Here is an 18,055-nt window from a genome sequence, read left to right on the forward strand (position 1 = left end):
GTCAGACATATAAGATGCCAAGGTCATCCACTGTAATCTGGGCCATTGCCTGTCATATTGATATTTTTCGTGCCACTGTACTATGATAATGCTAGAAAAGAGAATGAGGATGATGACTTTGAGCAACTCTGCCCCACTTAGATCCAATTCATGCAAAAATCAAGACCACTCATATCATGATGACATTGGGCCTCTGAAAATGAAGAATGAACAACTACTTATAACAACAGAAAACAATTTTTTTTTTTAAGGAAGAACAATTTTATTTCATCTTTTGCTTCCTTACCTCTCAAAATATCTTTACCATTTGTAATCCTATGGAAACTATCTTTTGGTTAGGGTGCCCAAAGCACCATACAGTATTTGGTATGTCAAAAGGATTGTGGGAAATAAAAAATTGCTTTGATGTTGGTCTGCCATGGAAGTTAGAGTTCACTATGATCTTTGGTCCTGTTCTTTTTCATGTCTCAGCCCATGTGGGAAGATGAGATCTTCACTTTTAAGCATGCTTCTTGTAAATCTCTAGAACTTCATTCACATCATCCAGGGACCCCAGAATCATGGGTGCTCTCTCATGGATGTCAGTGGGAATGACGTCCAGCACAGCTTTATCTCCTGTGGTAGCCAATCCTCCAGCTTTTTCCATGACAAAGGCCATTGGGTTACACTCGTACAGGAGTCTCAGCTTTCCTTTGGGGCTCTTTTTGTTGGCTGGATACAAAAAGATTCCTCCATACACCAGTGTTCTATGCACATCTGCCACCATGGAGCCCACATATCTTGCACCGTAAGGAGCTGTGTTATCCTGGGGAAATTTCTTCTTCTGGATATATTCAGCGATTGCAGGATCAAAGTCCCTGGCATAGCCCTCATTAAGACTGTAGATATTGCCTCTCTTTTTTATCTTCACATCCTTTTCAACCAAAATGAACTCCCCAATAGCCGGGTCCAGCATAAAGCAGTTGACTCCACATTCCATAGCCAGCACTAACATTGTGGCACTGCCATAGAGAGCATACCCAGCAGCCACTAGATTCCTGCCAAGCTGCAAAGCATCCTTCTCAGAAGGCTCACCAGTTGAATTCCTTCTGTAAATGCCAAAAATAGTTCCAATGGATGCAAGGCAGTCACTGTTCGAAGAACCATCCAGAGGATCAAAACAGACCACATATTTACCCCTTTTTTCTGGCTCTATTATTATGGCGTTCTTGTTTTCTTCTGATACAAGAACACATGTAGCAAAGGATGACTTTAGCATGTTAACAACTAGATCATTGGAGAGAACATCCAGCTTCTTGACTTGGTCACCAGTGACATTGGTAGAGCCAGCAATTCCATACAGATTGGCTATGCCTGCTTTCCGCACCGCAGAGGAGATGGCTTTGACAGCGGTGCAGAGGCTGTTAAGCAACTGGGTCATCTCTCCGGTGCCTTTGGCTTTCTTCCCCTCCTCCATGACAAATCGGGTCAGGGTGTTGACATCGGTGTCGAAGAAAGACTTGGCGGTCATGATTGGGTCAGAAGGGTGGATGTCTTTAGGGCAAGAAAAGTCCTGAGTGCAGCAGGCAGCCGGAGGGGCTGGAGAAGGGAGTCGGAGCTGGCCTCGGTGCGCGTGTATGCGCGAGAGCCTCCAGTCTCTACCTCCCAGGGCTCTGGTCAGTCACTCCAGAAAACAATTTTGTAATTTCAAAGTTTATTTGGATTTCTGCTAGAGGATTTAACAACTAAAACAAATCTTTGAAAGACTAAAATGCTTTCGCTGGGTGGTCCAAAGACTGTATTCCTTTCCCAGAAGGAAAAAAAGGGGGAGGGGGAGGCTGAGAGGAAAGGATAAGAGTAAATCGTTGAAATACTGTTTTTCAGATCATTGCATTGTTGTGGTTCATTGCTCCAAATCCAATCATCAAACAGTCTTAGTTTCTTTATTCACTCCTTTTTTGTTCTTTACGATACAAGTTGGAATGAGATAAGTCATGGAGAAATGTGATGCAAAAGAGACAGAAGGAGCATCAGTGGCCCCCTCTTTAGTGAGGTAGTGAGGTTTCATTTCCATTTCATCACTTCAGTCATGCCTGCTTTCTTTTCTCTGAATTATTTTATTATTACTGCTGAAATAGATTGCTATAACAAAGCAGACAGTTAAAGCATATTCTCTTGTCCTCCCTCCCTCACCTTTCCCAGGGTCCTTTCCTCTCTCTACCCTGGCTGGCTTTGCCTTTGCCACCTCTTCCTACTGAAGGTTCTTAATTAGAAAGAAAAAAAAAGCTCCTTTGAGATAATTTATGGGGTGATTCGACTCTGAATTCTATTTTCTAAACATCTGGGCCAGAGCTAGGTCTGGTTGCTGGTTCTGGTGCCAGTCTTAGAGAGTACATGATCTGGTTGCTGCCTTTGACTACTCTAGGGGTTCACTACACACTTAAAAAGAGGCAAAATGAGAGAGGGGGCTGGCCCAAGAGCCCTGTGTAAAGGAGTCTGATGCATGGAACACTCCTTAGGCAACTTTCTGTAGGTAGTCACAGGCAACAAAGAGGGAGAACTGTATGTATGCATGTATGTATGTATGTGTGTACATGTATATGTATATATACATATGTATGTATACATATGTATTTATATATATACAGAGAGAGAGACAGAAAGAGGGAAGGCACAGGGTAAGTTAAATATGAATGAATGATAGGTAAAAAATAAAATTAATGGGTGAGAGAGAAATATATTGGGAGGAGAGAAAGAAAAATAGAATAGGGTAAGTTATCTCACATAAAAGAGGCAATAAGAAACTTTAACAATGGAGGGGAAGGGGAGAAGGAGATTACAGAGAATGAGGGAACCTTACTCTTGTTGAATTTGGCTTGGTGAGGGAGTAACATGCACACTCAATTGGATAGTCAAATCTATATTACTCTATGGGGAAGTAGGCAGGGAAGGGGATAAGAGGTGGGAGGATGATAGAAAGGAGGGTAAATGGGAGGAGGGGGTAATTAGAAGTAAACAATTTTGAGCATAAACAGGGTCAAAGGAAAGAAAAGAATAAATGACAGGCAGGATAGGATGGAGAGAAATATAGTCTTTCACAACATGACTGTTAAGGAAGTGCTTTATATGACTACATATGTATAACATATAGCAAATTGCTTGCCTACTCAATAGAGGTAGGTAGAGAGGGAGGAGGGTAGAGAATTTGGAACTCAAAGTTTTACAAAGGAATGTTAAAAATTGTTTTTACGTGCAACGGGTAAACAAGACATACAAGCAATGGTGTATGGAAATCTGTCTTGCCCCATAAGAAAATAGAGGGGAAGGGGATAAGAGATGAGGAGGATGATAGAAGGGAAGGCAAGTTAGGGAAAAGGGTTCTAAGAATGCATGCTGTTTTGGGGTGGGGAAGGAAAAGATGGGGGGAACATTTGGAACTCAGAATTTTGTGGAAGTGAATATTGAAAACTAAAAATAAATATATTAATTTTAAAAAAAAGAAGCATGTACCACTGTGCTAGAGGACATACACTGTAATATCTTGGTCAAGGAAGAATTCTCTTGGGATATTAGAGTATTTCAGACATTTTTGTATGTGAATGACATTGTACTAATCACATCAGACCCCAAGATATTACACAGCCTCCTAGAAAAGATTTATAATCAGTCAAAGAAGTTTGGCTTATCCACTTATGAAAGAAAAGTCAAGTGGATGAAAAATGTTTATTTTTCACATGTCAGCATGAATTTAAATGAACATGCTGTAGTTTTTCTAATAATGTGTGCATGTGTGTGTTTGTGTGGGACAAAAAAGTAGATAAGTAGCTGGGAAGAGATCTGAAAAGGAAAAAGAGAGCAGACTAATTAATTACAAAGCATTGTCACCCCAAGCTTCCAATAACAGGAAAGATCCATCTAGTCAATAAAATATTGTCCTCTTCTTGTTGTGTGGCACAAAGAACTGGAGCTCCAAAAACTCCAGGAAAAAAAGCAGGAGTCTTTCTCAAAAGGCCATGAAAACATCCACATTCACAATGAGCAGACTACAACCAATAATCAACTAAGAATATCATTGAGCAAAATAAAGGATTTCACCAAGGAATTATATTATAAAAAGAGAAGAAAAAAAAAAAAACCTGGTTACATGATAAGACTAAGTAATGACATGTGCCACTCTCCTCGATCACTTGATGTATTAACAGAAAACAAGGAATGTCTCCAGCACCTAAAGCAAACCACTTGCTGTAATATTTCAGGAAAACATAAAGGAGAGCTGAAAGATATGATTGGATTGTGAACTGCAGAGTTGAGAGAAACTCCAAAATTGATAAGATAATAAACCTATTTAAATATTTAATTAAGTGTAAGGCACACACAAAACTATGAAACAATTCTCTGCCAATACAATGTTGTTGTTGGTTGTTATATTTATCCTTCATTTTAGAAGAAGACCATGACATCAGAGAAATGATGACATGACTTGCACTGGACTTTGTTTTGAGTGAGGGAGGGCTGTGCAGGTCAGTAGCCTCACTTCTCCTCCTGAGCCATCTGGATCCAGTGACCAGCTATTCATCAGAATGACTGGAGATGGCCCAGGATGCACTGGGAGACCTTGGCCTTTTCAGGTATTCACTGAGAGGGGGGTAATACCCATTGAGTGAACAGGCCTCTTTATGAAGTAGTCAGGGAATGATCCTTTTAATGAACAAAAGAAAAAAAAATAACTAAATGAAGCTGGGGGGAAAGAGAAACTATTACTATTGATAGTCATTTAATGTAAGATCTTTGAAGACAGAGGATGTTTTATTTTTTGTCTTTTTATCCCTATTGGTAAGCACAATACATGGTGCAAAGTAGGAACTTTAAGAATGTCCATTGCTTGCTTGACTGACTCTTAAAGACAATTGAAGATGAATTTTGTTATATCTTTAGGCTAGTTAGCTTTGAAATGTCTTCATTCATAAATCTGATTTGCTTTATCATTTAATTTGTCTAATAGTAAAGGTGAAAATAATGAACACAACTTTTTCTTTCTACCTTCTCAGTGAAAACTGATATAAATGAGATATTCATGCCTCTCAGGATATTTAGGAGGCCTTCTGTTTTTACTTTGTGCAACTGTAGTCTGAGCACTTTAAATCTTGAGTACCTAGCCCATGAACAAGAGCACATTTACAAAGAATACAGAATGCCTGCTTAAAAATTATGAGGAACGGACAATGGGTACCTTTGCAACATGACTGGAACACTACAACTACATCTGCCAGCGTGAAAATAACCTCTAAAACTTACTTGACTTTATTTATAGAAATGAAGGCCATCCTCTGAGAATCACCGCTTCTAGACAGAAATCAAATAAGGAAATATCACCTAAGAAAGTATTCAATTGCATACCAATTTTCATTCTTGTTCCTGGAGGCCCATACTTGTTCCTGAAATACTATGCAACATGATATAATGGAAGGGGCACTTTATATTAAATAATGATTAACTTATTATCTGTGTGTATGTGTAACCTTGGATAATTCACATACCATATTGAATATTAAAATTCATTAAGTTCATGAGGGTACAGATTTTTGGAATATTTCTTATCTAAACTTTGTATCACTGTAAAAGCAAGGACCCTGACATACACAGGATGGCCTGCTATCACAGGTTCTTTGATCTGCTTTTCTAAAAGGAAAAGTCACTTTTGAGGGGTCAACTATCACTTTAATCAAGCACATGTATCATTCGCTTAGTTCAGGGGAAAAAGACAACACCTTGAACTTCAGAGAAAATACAGAGAAAAACAGATCAACAGACAGTGCTTCCAGCTGCCTGACATAAGCAATACATACATCACAGATCAACAGAGAGATAACTGTCTGACCATCTATACCTAGTTACCAGAGAAAGAATCACCAATATCTGGGTTTTCAAAGCTGGGGGTCTCCTTAGCAGTTACCCAGAGTCTCTTCTGGCCAAATAAATACTTCCAATGAATAAGGCCCAAAGTAAAATCTCACCTCAGAGTACTTATAAATTTTTCAGAGCCTTGAGATCAAGTGCCTCATTAACAAAAGGTGTGGATCTTCCTACAGATCTTCCCAGGCCCATTAATGGGTGGGGAAGATCTTCTTTAATCACATTATTCAGTCAGAGGCACTTGATTATACTAAAACAAAAACAGCAAAAGATCCTACTGCAGCTTGCCTTTACAATCACTTCCCTCTTCCCATCATGTAGTATATTGATGTTTACAAAGATACTAAAAATTGGTTATTGGATTGAAGTGATTCTTACAGAAGACATTCCTGGTCAGGTGTTGGTTGATTTAGATGAACCAGGAGGTCTTCTACAACTTTGAGATTTTTGCACTCTATTTCACTTATTTGGGCCTTAGTTTCCTGACCTGTAAAGTGAAGGTACAGGGTTAGATGATCTCAATGATCCCTTTATGCTCCAAATCCTATAATCTCTCACCATTTGTTGGCTGGATGTTCTGCCTGTGCCCTGTTCTAAAGTCTTCTTGCTCATTGTCCTGCTTTAAATCCTTGGCTCTGGATCCTGTCTGAATTTTGGACTTTCTTGGAAGTGAATCATAGGATTTATCGCATCTGCCTGCAAGAACCAGGACTACCAACAAACAAGTCACACTTATACAAGACGTCAAGATTCACCAAAAAAAAAAAAAGCTTTATCTATAATCACAATATTATTATAAGGAAAATTATTATTTCTATTTGATAAATAAGGAAATGGAATGATGCTCAGCAGAGACTCCACTAGAGTCTCATAACTAGTAAGTTTCAGAGCTAGTGCTCAAACTCAGGTCTTCTGAGAACAGGTAATTCTCTTTCTATCATATCCTAATTGCTACTGGTTGGGATATAAAACATAAGGAGTGTGGGAATGTGGGGACTTTAAAATATTAATTTGTATTAAATGATGATAGGAAATCCCTTTCTCTATGATACATAGATCTCTCCCCACCCACCCAAGGTCACAGAGCTGGAGAAAGTGAAAAGGAGGTGATCTCTCCAGTTGTTTATAGTACGGTGAAGGCTAAAAATTTATGATAGAAAGCAGAGCTCAATTTTCAAATTGAGGAATAAAGTATTTAAATTTTACTCAGGTCACACAAATGTGTTATTTCAGTTTTTAAAATGTTATATTAAAATTGTTTATTGTCCCTTGGAGTTTAATTGATATGTTATTTTTATATTACACATTTTTACAAATTAATTCTACTTCATGAGAAGTCTCTTATAACAAAGTAAAAGTTAAGTAAAATGATAATACAGTGACCTCATGTGAAACTGAATGCAACATTTCACATCTGTAATAGTACTCCATACCTCTGTATTTTAAAAAATGATTTAATTCAAAAAATAGATTTCCTTTTTCAGTCACCTTCCTCTCCGTTGGAAAAAAAAAAAAAGGGTGCAGGGCTGAATTTCTTTCTTGTAACAAATATGCATAGAAAAGGACATCAATTTACTCTAATGGATATACACAGAAATATATGACTCATTCTACACCCTCAAATCCATCATCTTTCAGTCATGGATAGAATGTCTCAAGAGAGGTCCTTTAGAAGTATGCATTGCCATTTCATGGATCATTGTTCTTATAACTTCCAAAAATGTTTGTTTTCCAGTATTGTCATTGTATAAATTCTTCTTTCATTTGTTATCAACATATAAAAAGATTTATTTTCCTAATATTGATTTTATACTAGAAACTGTCCTTCTGCTTCTACTCACTTCACTTTGTATCAGTTCCCCCTAGTCTTTCCAGGTCACTTCAAAATCATCTATTTCCCCATATCTTAAATCACAAGAGAATTCCTTTACCTTCATATATGACAAATTATTCAGCCTCAGTTTTTAAAAATTATTTAGTATTTCACATTTTCTCCAATTACAAGCAAAAATTAACATATATATGTATATACAATTTTGAGTTTCAAATTCTCTCCCACTTTCCCTCCTCGTTGAGAAGGCAAGAAATTTGATAGAAGTTATAACTTGTGCAGACGTGCAAAGCATATTTCCTTTTTAGTCATGTTGTGAAAGAAAAGAAAGATGAAAAAAGAAAGAAAAGAATAACACCAAGAAAAAGTTTAGAAAAAAAATTACGTTTCAATCTCCATTCAAACTATTTGCTCTTTCTCTGAAGATGGATAGCATTTTTCATTACATGTCCGCAGAAATGTCTTGGATCATTATATTATTGAGAATAGCTATCATCCATAGCTATTCATCACAAAATATAGCTATTATTATGCACAGTGTTCTCCTGCTTCTGCTCATTTCACTTTGCATTGGTTCATGTAAGTCCTTCCAAATGTTGCTGAGAGCATCTTGTTCATCATTTCTTATGTATTCTATCATAATCATATACCATGACTTGTTCAGCCACTCCCCAATTGATGGCCATCTCCTCAATTTCCAATTCTTTACCACCACAAAAAAGAGCTGCTATAAATATTTTTGTATATATAGGTCCTTTTCCTTTCTATTTTTTTTTTTAAATTTCTTTGAGATATAGATCTACTAGTGGTATTGCTGGGCCAAAGGATATACCTGGTTTTATAGCCATTTGAGCATAGTTTCAAATTGCTCCGCAGAAATCAAAATTCCACCAACAGTGCATTAGTTTCTCAATTTTCCCACATCCCGTCTGTAACAGCAAGCACTCCAACATATACGGGGGTGGGGGGGGGGGGGGATTGGTGTCTGCTGTCACAGGTTCTTTGATCTGCTTTTCTAAAAGGAAAGGCAACTTTTGAGAGGTTAACAATCTCCTTTAATCAAACACATATATCATTCACTTAGTTCAGGAAAACAACAGACAGCACTTCCAAACTGTCTGACATAGGCAAGGCATAGATCACAAAACAACAGACAGGTCCAACTGACCATAGTTACCAGAGAGAGAAGCACCAATATCTGGATTTTTAAAGCCAGGGGGCTGCTTAGCAGCTTCCCAGAGTCTCATCTGGCACAAAAACCTTCTTCCAAAATCTAAGCCCCAAGGTAAAACCCCACCTTCAGAGTGTTTATACATTTTTCAAAAGACTGACTACGAAACTGAAGGTCTACAGAGCCATTGTGCTGATGTCATTATTCTATGCTTGTGAAACATGAGCAGTCTACCAGCACCATGCCAGGAATCTGAATTACTTCCATTTGAGCTGTATTAGGAAGATTTTGAGGATCACCTGGCAGAATAAGGTATCAGACACTGAAGTCCTTGCTTGAGTTGAACTGCTAGGTATTCAAACTATGCTTCAGAGAGCACAACTCCAATAGGCTGGCCACATTGTTCAAATGCAAAATGTATGCTTGCCAAAAAGACTATTTTATGGAGAACTCACATGGGGCAGGTGATCACATGGTGGTCAGAAGAACTGATACAAGGACACTCTCAAGGTCTCTTTCAAGAACTTTGGATTTGACTGTGAGACATGGGAGACGCTGGCACAGGACTACTCGGTATGGCATGCCCACATCACAAAGGGTGCTGTGCTCTATGAGCAAAGTAGAATTGAGACAGTACAAAGTAAATGTAGCATACACAAATTTGGAATATCCACCCCAAAAATTCACATAGAATATCTGTGTCCAACCTGTGGTAGAGCATTCTGAGCTCATATTGATCTGATCAGCCATAGACATACACACTGAAACTTCACTCTATCATGGTGATGACATTTTGCTCTTCTTCCAGAAAGAAGGACAACATCCAACCAACCAAAACTTTTCAGAGCCAGAGGGGATAACCCTCTGACTCTGTGCCTCAATAGAAAAAAACAAAAGGTACTTGGAACTCTCCTACAAAACTCTCTTAAGGGTAGCTAGGTGGTGCAGTGTATAGAGCACCAGTGCAGGAGTCAGAAGGACCTGAGCTCAAATCTCACCTCAGACGCTTGACACTGACTAGCTGTGTGACCTTGGGCAAGTCACTTAGCTCCAATTGCCTCATCCTGGGTCATCATCAGTCATCCTGATGAATATCTGATCACTGGATTCAGATGACTGAAGGAGAAGTGAGACTGGTGACCTGCACAGCCCTCCCTCACTCAAAAACAAAGTCAAGTGCAACTCATGACGTTATTTGTCTGATGGCATGGTCTTCTTTGGCAATGAAAGAGGAACACACAAAACTCCCTTAATCGAGCTTCCAATGGGCAGGCCCATCAATGGGTGGGGAAGATCTTCTTTAATCACATTATTCAATCAGAGGCACTTTTAGTAAAACAAAAGCTGCAAAAGATCTTAATTTGATTGCCATCACACCCTCTAGCATTTGTCATTTTATTTTCTGTCATTTAATCTTGCTCAAGTATAAAAGATGTAGAAAAGAGTAGCTTAAGGAAACAACAAAGTTAAGAAGGGTGTAGGCCATAAAGGGCTTTAAACACTAAACAGATGATTTTATATTTGATCCTGGAGATAATAGGGAGCCGCTGAAGTGCCTAAGGGTAGGGAAAGGCTGGACTGTGGCCATGGTCAGCAATGTGCTGTGGAAAAATTTCTTTGGCAGCTGAGTGGATGATCAATAGTAGGGAAGAGACAGGAGGCAGGGAGATTAACCAGAATGTTACTCCAATAGTTTAAGTTTGAGTGATGAGGTTGAAAAAAGGTGGGAGCTGTGTGATGGGGAAAAGAGGAGCTATGTGACATATATTTTGAAGATTGAAACAAGACAAAACAGCTATGTGGAATAAACATGAACAAGATTTTTTTTTAATGACAACAGAGTTGCAGACCTATTTGAGGATGGTGGTATCATTGATAGTAATAGGAAGAGTTTTGAGGGATAAATGAGTAAAACTTTGGACATGTTGGGATTGAGAAATATATAAGACACCCAGTTAGAAAGTTCTAAAAGGCATGCTGTTGGTGATGTGAGACTTGATCCCAGGTGAGAGACTACATCTGGATGTATAGATCTGGGAAAGATCTCCATAGAGATGAACATTGAGTCATTGAAACATAGCACAGCTGTGTCTTCTGAGCCACCAAAATCTGCCATCTAATTCCTAAACTACATAAATCTCCTTATTTCCTCCGCAATTATATTGCCATTCATGTTATTTTTTCCGTTTCCCTCCCATCCCCCAGGATTAAAGAAATTTGATCCTGTGACTACCTAGAAAAAAATGTCCTAGTTATTGCCCACAAAATTTCTCACTTGAAATCACAAAATGGAGATTGAGTCTGACTCACCCAAACTTGCTTCAGCTACTTCCCCTGAATAGGGGTATGAAGGGAATATATGTCTTCTTCCTTAGAATGTGAGTCTCTTTGAAAGCAGAGATTATTTTTTTGCCTTTCAGAGCAAGTTCCTAACCTTCAGCCCTTAATTTATGCTTGTTGACGGACTGATTCAAGAATTCAGGGACATTAAGGTGAGTTCATCCACACTGTTTCTCCTTAGGCCCAGGAAATCATTATTTCCAAGGTTTTGGAACTCAAATGAGTAGCAGAAGACACTTAACATTCTTAGGGTTAGAAACTCAAAAAAGACAACCAGTGAGTTTCAATGGTGGACTTGTGGCAGTGAACAAGATAAGTCTAATTTGGATTCTATGAAAGTAAATAAATAAGAAACTGGTAGTGATTACAATGTATTCATTTTTATACATTTAAATAGTTGCTATTAACTTTCTGAACAGAATATAAGCACCTTCATGGTAGCAACTGCTTCATTTCTTTTTGTTTTTATACCTCCAGTACCTGGCACAATTAATCAACAGGCAGGTATTAAGCCACAGTAGATTTGGGGCTAAATAACAGCTTGTTTACTGATAAAGAACTGCTTTCTCTATAAAAACTTCTACATGGCATTAACATTGTCCCCATTAAATCCCAGATTTTTTGCCAGAAGAGTAATGTTAAAACAGAATAGGAACATAACAGCCCCTAAGGAGCCTTAACTCCTCACTGTCCTAATTCCCCCAAATCAAACCCCATTAAGTGCATATAATTGATGTCTAACACAGGAATGTCAGAACCTACTAATGTGGCCTTCAGTCTATTTTGAAATACACGTCAGTGATATTTCACTATATAACCCTAGAGACCACCATGCTATATAAAGAAGAGTTTGAATCCCATTGGCTGAGCCTTTAGAGAACAGCGTGTGGGAAATATTTCAACATCCAGGGGAGTCATACTAGTGATGATGATATTTTACAGTTTTCCCAGAGTTATTTGATCAGTTATTTCATCCAAATGGCCATGTGTTAACAAAAGGCACCTGGAAGGTATGAAATGAAATGGGGAGCATTTATGGAAGTGGGCAGCATGTATAGTAAGCACCAGCCAGGTTGGTTCCTCAAGAGATTGTTTAAAAAAAAAAACCTAGTTTCTGTTCCTATTAATGAAATGGGCAGTTCTATCTATTTATGAAATGGAATAATAACACAATATTGTCCACTTGCCCTCACTGAAAAAGATGAGGCAAGGAACTGTATTGATGACTAATCAATCAATTCAACAAACGTATTAACTGCTTTCTATGTATAGAAAAATGCTGGAGAATATACACAGTAGACAAGGCATGGTTTCTACCCTCATAAAACTAAACACACACAGAGGTAAATGTAATATAGAGTGCAACAAAAAATGCATTAGAGTAATGCAAAATAAAGGGTTATGAGAAGTTTAAGAAGAAAATGGTCATTGGTAACTCAGGAAATAAAGGAAAGTTTCTTAGAAGAAGTTGTACTTCTACTGGTCTTTATGGGACAAGTAACTCAACTCCCTATCCTGCTACTAAGTATGCCATTTCCAAGTATATGCTATCTTCATGAAAAGTTACGCTTCTTGAGAATAGGAGTTGTCTTGCTTGCTTACATTTGTATGCATAACGATTAGCAAAATGCCTGTACATAATAAGGTAATAAATTTCCTATGTCAGTCTCTGTAGATCTATATATCTGTCTCTGTCAATGCAGTAGACAAAGTATGGCTAAGAGGAGGATACCCTAGACAAACAAAACAATGCCAGTAAAGAAATAGATGAAGGAAAGCATATCAGGGGATGTGAGTAGTAGAATTTGGCTGAAGTCTAGGATTAAAGGAATAGAATGGTAGTCAACAATTCAAGTCAGGAAACATTAAGTATCTGCTATGAACAAGACCCCTGACAGGTGCCAGAAATCTAAAATAAAAACAAATAAGTCTGTACTCAAAGCACCTTATATTCTACTAAAGAATTATGACATGAACACAGATAATTTATCACAAAATGATTGGAGATGGAAGACAGCACCAGTAACTGGGAGATCAGGCAAGGTTTCAAGGAGATGACATCTGAGCTGTCTTGAAAGGAATCTAAGAATAATGCAGCAAAGCTATGATGATGCTATTTTGTGGAAAGCTTTTCCTTCTAGGAAAAGAAGTATCACTCCTACTCTGTGGAAAAGAGGGTGGATGAGTACAATTTGTTCCAATGGCCATGAAGGTAGCTGAAGAAGGCAGCGTAGAGCACTTAGAGGTTGGTCAGATGTTGAAGACGCCAAGGTCATCCACTGCATCCTGGACCATCACCAGTCATCTTGACTTTTGTCTTGTCACTGGATTTTAATGACTCTTGAAGAAAGAGTAATGATTTTGCATGACTGTGCCTCAACTAAAATTCATGTTCAAGTCAAGATATCACATGTGATGTCATTGATTCTCTTCAAAAAAAAAAAAAAGGAAAAACAACAAAAACATAAAGAAAAGAGGGAGTCAATAAAGATCAGAGGACTGACATGGCCAGACCTGTACTACATGAGAAACTAATAGGCCTCTCTATAGAGACAGCATAATATAGTAGATGGAAAGTGAACATCAATGCCAGGTTCAATTCCTGCTGCTTCACATTGTGCTTGAGTGACTTTCAGCAAGTCACATAAGCTCCCAATTTCCATAGGCAACTTTCTAGGACAATAATTTACACAAAAAGTAACATCCCACATTGGTAGAGGGAGATTTTGCAACCCAGAATTCCCTCTATAAATGAGATCACAAGTCTAGCCTTTATCATTATCACAATGTTGTGAAATATGTACTCAGAAGTATGAGAGAATGACTGGAAGATGAGTAAGAGGTGATTGCATTAATATACATATCCAATAATTAGGATGTGACTATTGATTTGAGAAACAAAAATCAAAACAACTCTGAGGTGCCACAATGCACCTTTCAGATTGACTAACATGGCAGAACAGGAAAATAATAAATGCTGGAGAAGATACGGAAAAATTGGAACACTAATGCATTGTTGTTGGAGTTGTGAACTGATCCAACCATTCTGGAGAGCAATTTGGAACCATATCAAAGGGCTATAAAACCATGCATAGCCTTTGACCCAACAATACCTCTTCTATGTTTGTATCCCAAAGAGATCATACAAATGGGATAAAAGGATCTGTACAAAAATATTTATAACACCTCCTTGTGAGGTGGCAAAGAATTTGAAATCGAGGGAATGTCCGTCAGTTGTGGAATGACTGAACAAGTTGTGGTATATGGATGGAATTCGATAATATTATGCTATAAGAAATAATAAGCAGGCATACTTTCAGAAAAATACTGGGAAGACTTGAATGAATTGATGCTGAGAGAAGTGAGCATTACCAGAAGAAGTTCGTAAACACTAATAACCACGATAGGCAATGACTAACTTTGATAGACATCTCTTTTTAGCAATGCAAGGATCCAAGACAACTCCAAAGGACTCGCGGTGGAAAATGCTTTTCACATCCAGAGAGAGAACTATGGAGTCTGATCACAGATCAAAGCATGTTATTTGCTCTCTCTGTTTCTTTTTTCTAGTGGTTTCTACCAATGGCTCTGATTCATCTTTACAACATGACTAATGTAAAAATAGGTTCAATATGAATGTATATGTAGAGTCCATATCAAATTACATGCTATCTTGGGTGAGGGGAGGGAAGAGTTAGGGAAAAATTTGGAACCCAAAATCTTATGGAAATGAATAAAATAATTTTTAAAATAATTAGAATGTGTACAAGAGCAGTAGCTATTAAAAAGAAAGAGAATCAGGGATATAGGAGAAATTATCTAAAAAGAATCAATAGGGAATAATAGATAAGTGCTTATAAAAATAGGTAACTACTTAAATATGGACATTAGGGAACATGTGACAATATCAAGCTTGTGATGTAGAAGATGGCAATAGTGATAGTAGCAGCAGAAATAAAGAAGCTGGTTAGAAGAACAAATTTTAAGTAAAATACAATAAATCCAATTTGACTAGGTTGCATTTGAAGTATAATTTGGAATTCAGGGGGAGGTATTATTCACACAGTTTGGGAAGTAGGTTTGGTGCTCAGCATAGTCATTGTCAGAAAGAATGATCTGGTGATTTTTTTTTTTTACTAGTATTTTTCCAATTTCATGTAAAGATAATTTTTAACATTCATTTTCAAAACAACTTTGAGTTTTATGCTGTCTCCCTTTATCCTCATCACCATTTTCCTAAGATTGTAACCAATTTGATATAGCTTATGAATGCACAATCATGTAAAACATCTCCATATTAGTCATGTAGTGAATGAAAAGAAACAATCAAAAGACATACACACACACATACACACATACACACACACACACATACACACACAAAGTGGAAAGAGAATATTTTGACGTAGAATCAGAATCCATCAGTTCTTCCTTTGGATGTGGACAGCATTTTCTATCATGAATCCTTTAGGATTATTTTGAGTCATTGTATTTCTGAAAAGACCTAAGTCATTCATAGTTGATCATTGCACAATGTTGTTAATACTGTGTACAATGCTCTTCTGGTTATGGTCACTTCACTTTACATTAGTTCATGTAAGCCTTTCCAGGTTTTTTTCTGAAATAATTTCTTATAGTACAATAGTATTCCAAAACATTCATATACCACAACTTATTCAGTCATTCCCTAATTAATAGGCATCTCCTCAACTTTCAATTCTTTGCCATTACAAAAATAGTTGCAATAAATATTTTTGTACATGTAAGTTCTCTTCTTCTTTTTGTGATCTCTTGCATATAGACACCATAATGGTATTACTGGATCAATGGTTATACAGAGTTTGGTTATATTTTGAGCATAGTTCCAAACTGATATCCAGAATGACTGGATCAGTTCACAAGTCTGCCACCAGTATACTAAGATCTCAATTTTCTCACAGCCTCTCTAACATTTATAATTTCCCTTTTCTGTCATATTAGCCAATCTGATAGGTGTGAGGTAGTATTTTGGAGTTGTTTTTATTTGCACTTCTATAATTAATAGTTATTTGGAGCACTTTTATATGACTACAGTAAATTTTGATCTCTTCATCTGAAAACTGTCTATTCATATCATTTCACCATTTAGCTATTGTGGAATTAGTGGCATTTTAACAAATTTGACTCACTTGGTTATATAATTAAGAAATGAGAGCTGTATCAGAGATACTTGCTGTAAATTTTCCCCCAAGCTTTCTGCTTTACTTTTAATTCTGGTTGCATTTGTTTTGTGTGTGTGTGTGTGTGTGTGTGTGTGTGTGTGTGAGCAAAACCTTTTTTAATATAATATAATCAAGAGAGGTGGAGCCAATATAATGAAGTAGAAGGACACACCTCTAGAAGCTCTTCCCCCAAAGCCTATAATATACCTGTAAAAAAATGACTCTAAACAAAGTCTAGAGTAGCAGAAGCCACAAAATGACAGCATGGAAGAGATTTCCAGTGCAAGATAGCCTGTAAGGCCAACAAGAAAGGTCTATCGCACCAGGTGTGGAGTAAAGCAGAGCCCAGCCTTGGCAACACTGCAGCAAGGATAGGACTGAAACGGTCTTCAAGGTGCCACTGGCAGCAGCTGTGCATCCCAGATTCCTCAACTTATAAATGCCAAAGACAGCTTAAAAGGTCAGTGAGAAAGCTCTTTCACTTGGATGAAAATGGAATGCAGTGGTGTAGCCCCAGCCCCAAGGAGCAGCAGCTTCCATTGTTGGAGCCCTGGTCTAAAGACCCTGGGGGAATTGAGTAGCTCATCTGAATCTCAGTCCTCATTGGTGGCCCTGGGATGAGGAGGAGTGCTGGCTAGAATGGTGGAGCTGGTGGAGACTCTGGAGAGGGAATTCTTCTCACAGACCAGAGCACAGGCCGAGAGAGGAGTAAACTCCTGTCCCTTGATTGTGTCACCTTGGAGGAACTGAGTACTTACAGGTCCCCAAAGTATGTCCTTTTGACAAAGAAATCAAGTCAAGTAACTTCCTAGGAAAATGCCCCCAAAAAGGGAAAAAGAATAAGACAATGGAAGGTTACTATCTTGGTGAGCAGGTATTTCCTCCTATCCTTTCAGATGAGAAGGAACAATGCATACCATCAGAGGAAGACCTAAAAGTCAAGACTTCTACATCCACAACCTCCAAAATAAATATGCAATAGTCTCAGGCCATGGAAGAGTTCAAAAAAAATTTTGAAAATCAAGTAAGAGAGGTGGAGGAAAAATTGGGAAGAGAAATGAGAGTGATGCAAGAAAATCATGAAAAGTGAGTCAAGAGTTTGCTAAAGGAGACCCCAAAAAAATGCTGAAGAAATTGACATCTTTGACTCAGCAATACTGCTTCTGGGATTGTATCTGCAAGAGATCATAAAAATGGGAAAGTGTTCCAGATGTACAAAAATTTTTATATCAGCATTCTTTGTGGTAGCCAAAAACTGGAAATCAAGGGGATGCCCGTCAATTGGGGAATGGCTAAATAAATTGTGGTATATGAATGTAATAGAATACTATTGTACTATAAGAAATGATGCAGAGGCAGACTTCAGAGAGGCCTACAAAGACTTACATGATCTGATGCTGAGTGAAAGGAGTAGAAGCAGGAGAACTTTGTACACAGCAGCAACCACAGTGTGTGAGGATTTTTTTGGTAGATTTAGAACTTCATTGCAATGCAAGGACTTAAAAAATTTCCAGTGGTCTTTTAAGGCAAAACGCCTTCCACATGCAGAGAAAGAATGATGGAATTCAATCACAGAATGTAGCAGATCATTTTCTTTTGTGCTAAGTTTTGATTTGTTAT

At 37.8% G+C, this 18,055-nt stretch overlaps 1 pseudogene; it reads right to left on the minus strand.

The window, feature by feature from the left end:
* Window positions 1–285: 285 nt before the first annotated feature.
* On the minus strand, window positions 286–1,644 carry LOC140509809 (fructose-1,6-bisphosphatase 1 pseudogene; annotated as a pseudogene).
* Window positions 1,645–18,055: the final 16,411 nt, after the last annotated feature.

The sequence above is a fragment of the Notamacropus eugenii genome, chromosome 1 (genome assembly GCF_028372415.1).
Source record: "Notamacropus eugenii isolate mMacEug1 chromosome 1, mMacEug1.pri_v2, whole genome shotgun sequence".
In the NCBI taxonomy this organism is placed as follows: Eukaryota; Metazoa; Chordata; class Mammalia; order Diprotodontia; family Macropodidae; genus Notamacropus; species Notamacropus eugenii.